This window comes from Triturus cristatus, chromosome 4_1 (assembly GCF_964204655.1).
Source record: "Triturus cristatus chromosome 4_1, aTriCri1.1, whole genome shotgun sequence".
Classification (NCBI taxonomy): Eukaryota; Metazoa; Chordata; class Amphibia; order Caudata; family Salamandridae; genus Triturus; species Triturus cristatus.
Window position 1 is genome coordinate 1,171,861,540 of NC_140585.1, and position 14,143 is coordinate 1,171,875,682.

General features: G+C 45.6%; 1 protein-coding gene across 4 annotated transcripts in view; it reads right to left on the reverse strand.

The window, feature by feature from the left end:
* LOC146856280 (uncharacterized) overlaps positions 1-14,143 on the reverse strand; it is a 127,907-nt gene that overhangs the window by 80,755 nt on the left and 33,009 nt on the right. The window lies entirely within an intron of this gene.

Genomic DNA, 14,143 nt, shown 5'->3' on the forward strand with positions numbered 1-14,143 from the left:
CTTCTACTACAGGACAAATTGACCCTTCCAACAAAAGCTTTCCCTCACTCTGCTTACACATGAAGGAACATTCACCAAGATGAAAACCCTTTCCGATGGTAAAGTATAAGGGAAGTGAAAAAGTTTATTTAACTAAAACATCTAGTAAAAATATTTTTATATTAAATATTAGTTTAGGTCATTTTATATATTAATGTTAAATATAGAACAAAAGACAACAACTATACATCACGGAAGGGGAACATGGCGGCCTTAGCTCCTTTGCTGGCGGTATCGGAAGAATCACTGAACTCACCTGTGCCTGTTTAATGGATTTTCCAGAGCGAGCCACACAGAGTGCACGGTGCGGGGGCGATGCGGGGGCTCGTGGAATTTCTTTGCTTTGCTTTTCTTTGCTTTTGCGGCTTCCAGTAAATTTGGCTGCTCAACTTGGGAAACGCTGCCTGGGAAACACTGGGAAGAGCGTGGGGGGGAGCTGCCGCGCGGGCCAGCTGGAGCCGCCGCGCTGCTGCTAGGATCGGTTTTCCAGTGAGAGAGATCATCACGTCCCAGCTCTCCAGCAGTACGGGCATCGGGGAATGCATTTTTGAAACCTCTCCTGCAAACCGGCAAGAGCAGGGAGATGTATTCAGAGACCCCCTGATGACCCCGGAAAGGAGGAGAGAGCGTGCTTCTCTGGATGACTGTTTGGACACCGAATTCAGCATAGAAAACACCAGGCAGAAAGCAGCTTCACCGGTGATTAGGGGAAAAGAGGGAGATTAAGCTCCGTAGTGGGAACAGCGAGTGCTGTGAATAGATATACGTTAAGGAGTAGAGGTGTTTGGGGAAAGGAGAAATTGGTATTAGCGTCTCTTACTTCGGGGGTATTCCCCCAAAGGTTCAGGTAGTTTCACCACCTACTCACTGTGAGCATTCTGTGAGTAAGTTACCTCCATCCAAATAGAACAAGCATTTGCAATGCAATAGGTCTCGCATTATAAAAGTGTGAGCAGCTGGCATTGTTAATAATAATGCAACACTAGCTATTGGCTTTGTAAATGATAAATAAATGCCATTATGTGTTTGTTTTATAAAATAGATTAAAAAAGGCATTGTCATGAACAATGCCAATAGCTTAAACTTTTGCAAATGCGAGACCTATTGCATTGCAAATGCTTGTTTCATCCGACTTAAAGTCCTGGCCACATAACTTTTAAATTGGTTTTGTTACCGCATGGAGCCACGAAGCTACCCTGGCAAAAAGAAGAATAGCTGGATGCACACTTTGCTTTAGATGTAGTGCTAGTCATTGTACGCTACTCCGGGGCATTTAAATGGGCCAAAATCTCTATTTAAGTCTGGAAACATTATGCATCCTGCCCGACCTGTAGTGACGCCAGTTTTTTTTTTTGGGGTGGGGGGGTTCATTTTGCATCTTTCTATATAGCGCGCACTCGACCCGAAGGTTTTTGTGCGCTTTACGTATCATCGTATTTACATTAAACATTTATGCACGGGGAGATGAAGTGATTAGCACAGAATCACCGGCTGTGGCCGCGACCTCGAGGCTCTATCCCTGTTTTCCTGCACCAAATTCGGCATTTTAACCCGACAGACCACATCCCTGTGCGTGCTTTAGCTTTGGGGCTTAATGGGAGACGCTGTAAACTGCCTTCCCACTTTCTGTAATATTGTAATGAAGGCGCCTGTCCCCAAATGTTTTTTTCTGAAAGCCTCCCACAAAGAAAGCGGATTTATTATTCGCGGTGCATTGTGCACCTCGCATTTGAACCCCTTGAGTTATTGTCCCGGCAAACGACTGAGTTTGGGGAGGAAGGGGAGGAGCGGCACTTTGTCAGTTAACGGCAGGTAGTGCTTTACGTTGCAGCCAGAGGCCCCGCTTGTATCATTTTGTGTGTGCTGCTGACACGTGACCTCTGTATTTTTTTTTTTCCCTCCCCTTGTGTTGTGGCAATGTAGTCCCCAGTGCCCTCAGTGTGTTTTGGCTCCAAGTTTCCTAAAACTCACCAGCTGGACTGTTTTGGGATGTGCGCAACCGGACTCTGTCGAATTTGTCTCCTTTTTTTTTTTTTTTTTTTAATGTTAGAAGTAGTGGTTTGTACTCACCCCTGAAATGTTCGCGTTTGAAACACGACGCGGACTGCTGAGGCAGTATTGTATTTCCCGGCGAGCATGTGTTTGTGAGCAGTTGCGAAGGAGAGGTTCGAGTGTTGTGATTTGAATCTAAGGTAAGTGTACCTTTTTCTGGTGAGGGAGTAAAATGTTATTGTTTTTCTGAGAGGGGGGGTGGGTGGTGCGTGAGCGGAGAACCTTGCACCGGGATGGCCAATCCCATCCCCCCCTTCAATGTGTGTCTGCCCCCCGTAGAATGCTGCCTTGAATCGGCTTACTGCCATGTATGGGCTATTAAAGTTGTGCTGCTGCCGGACCAAATGCACGTTTGTTTCTTCATGGAGTGCACTGCCAGGCAGAGAGAGGGTGTCCCAATTAACAGGTGGCGGTGCAACCCCCCCTCCCCCCCCCATGTGTGGCAGCCTGGCCTGAAACAGTTTTACGGGCACCCACACAGTGCCACCGAGTACTTCACAGGTCTTTGAAAGGCCTATTGCTTGGGAATGGTGCTTTGTTGGTTTGTCACCCCTTCTAGTGCCCCCTGCCTCTCCACGCTGAGTCTTGCTGTAAGATTTCGGACGTTACACAATTGCAAGGCCTGTCAGCTGAATCTCAGAGGAATCTTGTTTGTGGATGCTTGAAACGTGAGGGGGGAGACTAGCCTTGAAATCGGGAGTCTCCCGCTTAAATCGGGAGGGTTGCAGGTCTGTCCTTGTGACCCTTCGTTAAAGGAAACTGCTTGTGCTGTGTCCCTCCTCAAAATTGATTTTCCAAAATTTGTTGCAGGTGAGCAAAGAGTGCCCGATTGTAGGAGCCTCCTATTCCAGCCCCCTGGCCCGTACACACCTGTCCCCTTTTATAGCGCCATGTTGTGGAATTTAATGTGGTGTGTAACTTACTGCAGTCTCACAGTGGTTTTTTTTGGTAATGTATCTCCCCCAAAGCTGCCCTTTGTACGGGCCGTCGTGATTGCGGCCAGTATGTAGTCACCGTGTACTAATGCCCTTGCCACATGACTATGAATGTTTTCTTGTTACTGCATGCAGCGACTGAGCTACCTGGCAAAGAGAAGGAAACCTGGAAGCACACTTAGCTTTAGATTTTCTGCGAGTCATTTCACGCTAGTCAGGGGTATTATAATGTGACCAAAGCTCTATGGGGCATATTAACAAGGCAGGCGTGTAAATTATGGGCGCTTTAGCCTCGGAAAACTGCCGCTAAAACGGCGATGATGGGCGTGATAATATGCTCTATGTAATTTAAGTTAAAGGCCATGCTAAATGTTTTGGACATATAACATGGACTTGAATTGGAATTCCATAGAGCGTATTATTAAGCCCTTTATCGCCGTTTTTGCGGCTTTTTTGGGCCGCGAAAGCGGCAATAATTTTTTAGCCTGGCTTGTAAATATGCCCCCAAGTAACTCCGGAGACAATTCGCACCCGAACAAACGACGAGATGTTTGAACCCTTCCAGGTGTTGTGTGGAGTCACTCTAGCATGCGCAGACTGTTGCAGGCATCGCCAGGGTGCACCAGCGACAGTGTTTGAGTGTTTCTTGCTAATGCAGTTGGGAAAGCTGTGCTACGGGTCTGATTCGCAAGCCCTTTTCCCCGGCTGGACGTGTTTTTTTTTACGAGGCAAAGTGATAGACCTGCGGCGGTGCAGCCTTGTAAACTCCCCCCTTACGTTTGCTCACCCGGTACACAGTGGCAGTAGTATCTCCCTTGAGGTGCGTGAGAGTTGTTTTACGAGCGTGTTGTCTTGTTGCAGAGGCGCAACGTAAGCCAAATTTCGCGGGGGGTGGGCTTAGAATACATTTTTTGGGGGGGGGCTGAAACGTTAAGCAATAGGCAGCGTGGAGCTACAGGGTCTCGTAAAAGGGGTGACACCACAGCGAGGCCTCATTAACATGCAAATGCTCTTTAAGACCTGTGAACTGCAGCTGGCACGATGACAGGGTTAAGAGGTGTAGAGAAAGAGGGTTTAAGAGAGGGATAGAGAGAAAGCTGGAGAGAGAGGTTTAGAGCTAGAGGTACAGAGAGGAATAGAGTGTGAGTATAGAGAGCGATGGGTAGAGAGACAGGTATACTGTGAGCAGAGAAAGAGGGTTTAAGAGAGGGATAGAGAGAAAGCTGGAGAGAGAGGTTTAGAGCTAGAGGTACAGAGAGGAATAGAGTGTGAGTATAGAGAGCGATGGGTAGAGAGACAGGTATACTGTGAGCAGAGAATGCAGGTTTAAGAGAGGTAGATATGGGTGGAGAGGAAGAGATACATCTGTCTCCTCCGTCTCTGCAAAGAGGTGGGGAGAGAAGGGAGGGGGAAGGGCAATCCGAGGAGCAGGCTCTGTCTCCTCCGTCTCTGCGAAGAGGTGGGGAGAGAAGGGAGGGGGACAAAGCGGCGAAAGTAATCGAGCAGAGCATCAAAGGACTGGGTGAGAAGGGAGGGGGGAATGCAATTAGCAGAGGAGCAGCTGTGCACGTGCATGTGATCTCGTGCACTCAAGGTTTAGGCCAGCCAAAAGACTGGGTAGCACTTTGAAAATCCCACATATAAAATGTCTCTTCGAGCCTTTGGCTCGCGAGACCTAAAAAAGAGCCAACAGAGAAAATTGGTCACAAAATGAACATAAAGCAAACAAAGAAAAATTCTGAAAAAATAAAAAAATTACCCCCTTGCTACGTTCTTACTTTAAAGTAAGGAGCCCCAGACACAGTAGCCTCCCACTTTGGTCCCAAATCTCCCCTTCAATCCCATAAGAAAATATGGCAACCGGCCCTAATAAATCAAAGGCAGACCATATTCTATTAGAAAACAGATTTGATCCTCTAGTGGAAGTGGATGAGAATATAGCCTCAAGTCCAGCTAATATCAGGGCTGACCCTAATCAGAGTCCCAGTCCCAACCCGGTTCTTACAGAATCTCAGTCTGAGGATAACCCAGGCAACCCTTCGTTGGACACGGTTTTAACCAACCCCCCCCCCCCCCCCCAGTTTGGAAAACATAATGTCTACTTTGCTAACTGAAGTCAGAGAGAAATTCGCAACCTCTGAACTTATCCAACGGTAAATTCAAGGTTATTGTGAAGCTATGGAGGACAAAATTAACAGCCTGGTAGACAGAGTGGGGGCTATGGAAACCGCGCAAGGAGGAATAATGAAGAATTCTAAATGTTCCTGAGGGGGGGGGGGGATAGTAAGGCCTATGTAATCACTCTTTTAAAGGAATATAACATGGACCTCGATCAAACTGTACTAGAAGAAGATATACAAAGAGTCCATCGAGATCCTTTTGTGAATTGCCCAGGCAGGAAAACAGCAAGAAGGATTCTAGTGAATTTTAAAACTTACATTTTAAAACAAAGAATCCTCTCTGGAGCTTTAAAGGCTGGATCAATAAAAGAAAAACAACTGGTCTTTTCGTATAAGATCCGATATCTCCCGCACTACCCTGGATAGGCAGTGGGAGCTTGGCAGATTTATTCAGGAACTAAGAGATTTGGGCGCCACTGCAAACATAAGATTTACGGCCTCTCTAAGGGTCATGAGAAACAACAAGATGTATAACTTCAAAGACCCTAACGAGGTGAGGGTTTTCATAGAGCAGATCAAGACACAATCGATATAATAGTCTCTTAATTCTGACCGCCATGCTAAAGGAGAGCTTATATGAGGTTTTCACAGTATACCTCTAGTTAGTAGGGAGGGTTCCCCAGGGTGGGTGGGGAGAGTCACTGGCAAAAAATGCAATCTTAAAAGACAACAAAAAAATAGAATTACATTGGGTGGGGGAGCATGTGGGAGATTTTTTTTTAAATGGTCCTCTTTTGTATTTATTCGTTACTTTTTTTTTGTTGTGTCTTGGCTGCCTTTTTTTCATGATTGGTTGAGTTACCCAGGTTTCTCTTGGCATATCAACTCCCTTTATGGCTGGCCCGGATAATCCTAGACCTTTAAAGATATTAACGTGGAATGTCAATGGGCTTAGGGTGACTTCGAGAAGGAGGAGGATCCTAGAGTATTTGAAGCTGAGTGATTCGGTGGTTATTCTTATCCAGGAATCCCATCTTCTAAAAGAAGAATGGTTGGATATCTTAAAAAGTCAACAATGAATAAAGCATTGTATATGCACTATGCAATCTTGTACAGTAAAAGGGGTGGATATCTTATTCATAAATATCTTCTCAAACTATTTTATGTGAAGCAATGGTAGATCCATTAGGTAGATGGGCATGCTAGGGCAAAAATTCATGGCGTATGGCTCGCCTTTATTGGATATTGCGGTCCAAATCTGGATGACCCTACGCCTTTACACAACTTATTTTTGCTTTAGTTGACTTAAATGAACCTATTATTAAGGGTGCGGACTTTAATGTTTTTCTAGATCTAGCTCAGGATACAACCTCCAAGAGGGCATCGGTAGCTGCACCCAAATTGAGAAAAGTCTTGAAACACCTAATTCAGGATATAGGCCTTATTGATATCTGGAAATGTATGGGCGCTAAAAAAAGGGCAGAGTGGGGAAAATTCACTTTTTATAATACAAAACATTGACACCGATCTAGGATCGATTTTCTTTTGGCAGGTCCTGCCATTAGCAATAACACTAAGAGAGTCACACATATCCCGGAACATCTATCCGACCATTCAGCAGTCTCACTTGAGATTTTGTTCAAAGATAAGGCACCTGAGAGACACTGGACTTTGAAACAAACCTTACTTTCAGATTCTTCCCTAGTTGACAATATGAAAAAATCAACAAATGAATTATTTTCCTTTAATCTGGATTCTGCTCCCTTAAATAAGGTATGGGATACATACAAAGACTATCTTAGAGGCATTTTAGCCAGTCTAAGTGCATCACAAAATAAAAAGGTTACGGAGGAAATTAAAACCCTAAAAGAATCGATCAAAACATTACAAAGCAACATAGGGTATACCTCAAATATAACAATTACATCGCGCTTAGAAGCTGAGCTGATAAAGACAAAAATTAACCTAGCTGATTATCTGGAAGTCAGGCTGAAACGAAAATGGGAAGCCAGCAGAAATGCCAATTATGAATATGGGGAAGGGTGTGGCAAACTTTTGGCCTAGAAGATTAAAGCTAATTAGGCCAGAAATTCCATCAAAGAATTCAAATGCCAAGCCACCGGGAATATTATCTCTGAGGATGGGGAGATTGAACTCGCATTTGCGCAGTTTTTCCAGGACTTATATACAGAAGATATAGCTCCGAGTAAGGAACCGACAGAAGCGTTTTTCTGGGATTTAGACCTTCCTTCCCTTAATGAAGAAACTAGAGGTGCATTAAGTGCCCCTATTACATTAGCAGAAGTCTATAACATAATAACTAGCCTAAAAAAGGGTAAGGCTGCAGGGCCGGATGCCCTCCCCAATGAAATCTACTCTTTATTAAAAGAAGAGCTGGCGCCAATCTTGCTTAAGCTTTTTAACTAAGCTTATATTCTAAATCAGGACCTCCCTCCTTCTTGGGACCTAGCCACCATAATAATTATTCTCAAACCTAATAAGAACCCGAGGGTCTGCGAGTCGTATAGACCGATGTCTCTCCTTAATAGCGATTATAAGCTATATACGCAGATTCTTACTAAAAGGTTAGATCGGTTGGTAAGTCCATTGATACACAGTGACCAGAAGGGTTTCATGAAGGGGAGGCAACTACATGATCTGACACACTAGTTATTAGGCACAATAGACCAGGCAACAGAATATGGCAAACCCTTGACAGTGATGACATGTGACGCTTCTAACGCCTTTGATAGGGTCAGCTGGCCTTTTCTTCAAGAGGTGATCCAACGTTTTAGTCTGAGACAAACTTTTGTATCAGAAATGAAGGCTCTTTGTAAAAACCCAATGGCCAGAGTGCTGGTTAATGGGAATCTCTCTAAACAGCAAAAAATTGGTAGGGGATTCCAGACAGGGATGCCCTCTATCTCCATTGTTATTCAATCCTTATATAGAACCAGTGGCCATAAAATTAAGAGCAGGCAGGAATATACTACCATTTTCATGCAATTGGGCTTTATGCAGATGACTTGATGATTTTTACAGGCCACTTGCACTTGTCGATATCAGCTATATGGGAAACGCTAGAGAGCTTCGGCAAAATATCAGGTTCTGTTGTTAACCAACAAAAAACCGAGATCATGCAATGGAACACAAATTAGCAGGGAAATCTAATTAGATAAAATATCAGATATTTAGGGATTCAAGTGGTCCAAAATTTGGAGAAATTAGCAAAAGTGAACTTTGATCTAGTTACTTCCAAAGTAAAGAAACAACTTCAGCTCTGGGATTCCTTACCTTTATCTTTTTTAGGCAAATCTAACCTTTTAAAAATGTCTATTCTACCCAAATATACCTTCTTATTTAACACTATCCCCTTAGAATTTAAGAAGGATAAAGAAAGTACAAGGACTTTTTTCTAACTTTATATGGGGGAATAAAAGACCTGGAATTGCTAGAAAAAAATTAGGAAGAAAAAGGAAAATGGCGGTATAGCAAGCTCAGACCTCCTCCAATATCAGAGCTTTTCACTTAAAAATATTCAGGCAACTGTTTATCCAGTTTTTTCCTTTTCAAATTTGGTGACCCCAAGTACTTTAAAAAAGTGAGACTAAAGATTCTCCAGGGGGCATGCAAAATGTGGCATCAAATAAGAGTTTTAATGCAGATACCGTATTACAACCACTATGCCCCTATTTGGAATTCACCTGGCACCCCAGCCTGCTTACAAGACTCTCTTGCAGGACATATGAAAGAAAAAGGAATTTTTAGATGGGGCCAGCTTTTTGAAGGAGTGGATCTAATATCTTGGCACAAAATGCAGGAGATCTCAGAAGGTTCTGTTTCTAAATTTGAGTATTATCAACTACTAAGCTGGGCCAAAATGCCAAGGAAAGGCGGAAAGGGAAATCTATTCTGGGGATCTAAAATCGTCTTGTGCCCCCCTGCGCGAAAGGAGGTGTCTGTATGGTACTGGATGCTGATTCAATCCCTAGAAGACGCACAAGCCTGGTTAAAAGCGATCTGGAGGAAGGAACTGCCGGCCTACGATCTCGATTTATTATGGCAAGTATCTTTATCTTTCCTATGGTTTTGTGTGAAGTCTGCACCACTAAGAAAAAAACACCTTTATACAATCCACAAGGCATATTGGACACCTTGAAGATTTGCAAAAATGAGCTCTCAAGCTGTGAAGAATTGTCCAAAGTGCAGAGAAATAAATGCAGATGAGGCACATTTGTTCTGGCAGTGTCATTCCATCCAATTCTTCTGGCAGAAAGTGGTGTCAGAGTCAGACTACGAGAGCCCTGCCCTGACCCTACCTGACACAGCCGCCCCTTTTTCCTCTCTACAGCACCAGACACAGACTTCTCCCTGGCTGGACAAACACGCCTGCTGTCCCGTATGACTGGCCCTTTAAGGACGACGCAAGCGATCCCTGTTCCAACCTCTGGGGGTGGAGCCAACCCGCATCATCATCGTATAAAGACCTGCCAGCCAATACCAGGAGAGAGGAAGCCCGGAAGGAGGAAGACGCCGCTCGAGGAGATCCAGGAAGCTGGGAGCAGTCAAACAAGCCGGAATCACCGAAGACGCCCACGGACCCTGACGAGGAAAAGCCCGGAGGCCAACGTTCTCTCGTGTCGCCCTGCCATGTTCCAGGAGGGACGTGGCTTGAACAGGTGCATCAGTGCTTGCGGGGAACCGGGAGACGGGTGGACTCTGTATTCCCGGGAGGATTGGGGTTGCCGGTTTGGAAGCCGAACAGCGGGTAGCGTGTTTCTAGCCCCATATCCCTGCGCAAACCTGGTGACGGTTACCCTCCCTGCACAGACCTATCAAGAGATCCAGGTGATATAACCCTCACGCCCTTTCCTTTCCATCATTCCGTTTCTAAGCACTAATCAAGTGCTGTTTTCTTTCCCTTCCTTATTGTTTTGGCCGCCTTGGTTCCACCCTGACGTGAGAGACACCGAGGAGCAACGCCGAAGGTGGAGAATGACATCCCCCTGAAGGACGACGTTGAAGGCTTTTGTTATATTTGGCTATCCCCTCTGTGAACATAGTATTTCAATAAAAACCCTTGGAGTATTATACGTGTGTCACGCTTTTCCTGCCCATTTGACAAGTAGTGGAGAATGAGGGCAGCGTGACCTCCATTGACTGATAAGCATGGAGAACCTTATACAGCACATTGTAGAAGGACAAAAAAAGCTCGAATGGGCAGTTGAGCGGCAGCTGACCTCTGCGCAGGCGGACAGGGACACCTTCAGGGACCTCATGAAAGACCAAATGGAAACCCTTCTTAAAGTAGTGGAAGAACCCGCCGGACCGCCACTGGTCATAGGTTAAACCGGAGTACCACCGTCATCCCTATGGTATCACTACAAAAATACACCCCTCGGCGAAGACCCCGACGCCTTCCTCCTAAACTTTGAAAGAGCAGGTAGGGCCTCTGGCTGGCCCATTGGGAAATGGCCTTTCTTTTTGGCCCCCGCTTCTGACAGGCGAGGCTCAGGCGGCTTATCAAGTCGCAAACGCCAGAGGCGTGACCCCATATGAAGAAATCAAAGCCCTAATTTTGGATCACTTTGGTATGGATTCAGAGGCGTACAGACTTCGTTTCCGAAAAGAAAAAGGGGCGTCCGGTGATACCCCAAAAACACTCCACTACAAATTGAAGCTCGCAGCCGAGAAGTGGTTGAAGCCCAGCGACCGGTCCAAGGAAGAGATTATGAGTGCCATTGTCTTAGAACAGTTTTTGGACGCACTTCCCTATAATACTCAGCGGTGGTTAAGGCAACATGCCAATTTAACCGCAGAACAGGCAGTGGATTTGGCAACCTCCTTCTCCCGCGCCCAACCTGAACATATCCCTGGAACCAGAAAAATCCTCCTAAACAACACCTGGCTCTTGGAAGGCGCTTAGACCCATCAAAGAGCCCGAAAAGGTTTGCATGGTCCGGCCCGACCTCCCCAGCAGTAGAGGACCCCAATGCTTTGACTGTGGCGAGTGAGGGCACATCGCCCGAGTCTGTCCGCACAAGAAGACGGAGGAGCCAAGAGACATAAGTTTCCTCCCCCGCAGCCTTATGTATACGGCAGAGATGGGGACCTGTTTCTACGTAAGTTTGTTGGTAAATGGTGTCTCGTAAAACCCCTTCTGGACTCTGGCTGCTGGCAGTCACTGATACGGGGCTCATTAGTTGACCCCAACCAATTGATCCCAGGAAGAGAGGTCTTCATTTGATGTGTGCATGGAGACATCCAGTCTTATCCCATGGCTCGGGTTCCGCTCAAAAACTCAGAGGGGACTCTTTCTACGGTAATAGTAGGGGTTGGACACCCGACCGGAAGATGTGATATTAGGTACAGATAACCCCAACTTTCTATCTTTGTTCATGCACAGCGTAAGGGAGAAAGAAGCAGGGGATTCCCGGGGTACCGTCGCAAGGGCATTGTTAACACAGGAACCCTGGTTGACGGATAAGGACTTTCGTTGGGCCCAACATAACAATGCCACCCTCACACATGCTTGGGAGGAAGACCGAAAACCACAAAAACCAGCAGTCCTGGCCTATCCCTATTTTCAAATCTCCAACGACCGGTTATACAGGGCAGCGGGACCAGGTGAAAAACCCCAGTTACTAGTACCCCAGGAGTTCCGTGAACAGATAATGTTTTTTGCCCATTCCCATCTGTTGGCCGGCCACTCAGGAGCAAAATAAAAAACACTCAGGGACTATTACGTTTCTTTTACTGGCCAGGGATATATGCTCAGGCAAAAAAATATTGAATGGAATGTATTGTATTGTATGGGGTGCTTGTATAGCGCAGCTGTCACCCAACGGGTATCCTGGCACTTAGAGACCTGATGAATATGAAAATTAGGACAGCAGGAACCCACTGCGCTCTAATCAGGAAGCTTACTTCCTAGTCCTGGTAAATAGCCAGGCCTTAAAGTTCTTCCTGAAGCCCATCAGGGAGTCAGCTGATGTTTTGAGGTAGCTCATTCCAGAGACATGCCCTGCCTCCCATCCTGGCCATCTTAACTCTAGCAATGGAAACCAGACTTTGACTGGCAGATCGCAGAGGTCTTCTGGGCACATACCAGGAGAATCTCTTTCTCGCAGGGCCATCGGGCCTATATTATGTAAAGCCCTATATACCATGCATAAGGACTTAAAGCTAACTCTATCTCTGATGGACAGCCAGTGGAGGTCCCTAAGAGCCAGAGTGGCAGACGAGCAGCGCTGTCTATCATGAGCCAGTTTGGCCGCCATAGACTGGACTCTTTGCAACCCCTGCAGGATGTATTGAGGAACGCCCAAATACAGGGAGTTGCAGTAGTCCAGTCTTCCAAAATTATGCTTCTAACCACCAAGGGTCAAGCCTCACTGGGTAGAAGGGGGAGAATTCGCAGAAGGGCTCTCAACAAGGCAAAGCTCTTTTGTTCAGCTACCCCTGAGGGATATTGTGTGGTGAGACAGGACAGAACCACAGGGAGAGGAGGCGGCCTAGCCATAATCTATAAAGCCGACTTAAGAGTCAAGATTGACTCTATAAGTCGACAAGACTGTGAAGCGCTTCTTTTTTCGATCTCACTTAATTACAATCAGACCTTTAAAGGGATTTTGCTATACCGCCCCCCTGGCCCACATTCGCGCTTCCTCCAGGCTCTTGAAGAATTTCAAGAATTCTCCATAAGTTATCCGGAGTTTACTATTTTAGGAGACTTTAATTTCCACTTAGAGGACCTAGGGGATAAATACACCGCCCAACTAATAACCGACCTATATGTGGCCGGTCTATCGCAACTGGTAGATGTTCCTACACATCAAGCTGGACACACGCTTGATGGGCTGTTCACTAACCATCCTAAGCTCTTTTTTTCTTCAGTTATTCCTGTGGTATGGTCAGACCATTCCGCAGTAGTATTTACTATTCAAGTTAACAATCGTAACGCCTCAAATACCCTGCCCCGTACTTCTATCTGTACTAGAGCCTGGAACAGTCTGGATCTTTCAGTTTTTTCCCAGACTCTAGCGGATTCTCAGTATGAAGTTTCCTCTAATCCTAGTGAAACATCCATTAGATATCAAGCATGGATTTCTAATGCAGTGAACCGTGTGGTTCCGGTTAAATCTTTTATTCCTAATAGGGTTTCGCCCTCTGCTCCATGGTTCACGGAGGATCTCCGCTTACAGCGACAATATTGCAGGAACCTGGAAAGACGTTGGCGAAAGCATTATAACCCTGTCGATAGGCAGACTTATAAAGATACCCTTGCAGTATATAAAAAATCTATTATAAGATGCAAAAGTAGTTTCTTCTCGGCCCAAATTGAGTTAGCTCATAATTCAGCCAAAAAATTGTATCAGGTGGTTGACACTCTGTCTAATCCACCTATAGGTCCCCCGACAGAACCCTCCCAAGTCCTGTGTAATGCGCTGGCTACTTTCTTTTTTTCCAAGGTTTCCACGATTTATTCGTCCTTCTCTCTCCCTACACGTTCTGTTGCTCCTGATCTCCCCTTTCACACACCTATGTTCACCAATTTTCTTCCGGTTTCATCTGAATATATTGGTAGGTTGGTCACTTCTATTAAGTCCGGCTCTCCTTTTGACCCTTGCCCTCCCGCGATATTGAATACTCTCACTGAGGTCATAGCACCTCCCCTAACGGACCTTTGCAACTCCATTTTCCAATCTGGCACCTATCCGAATATTTGGAAAAAGGCAGCTATAAAACCACTACTTAAAAAACCTTCTTTAGACCCCACTGATTCAGCCAGTTATAGGCCCATTGCTTGCCTACCGTTTCCGGCTAAAATATTTGAATCAGTGATGAACCTGCAATTATCCGAATTTGTTGACCATCATAATCTTCTGGATGACACGCAGTTCGGATTTAGGAAATATCATGGCACTGAAACGGCCTTGATAAAAGCTTCTGATGAGATTAGGACCATCATGGATCAGGGGGGGGCAGCAGTCCTGG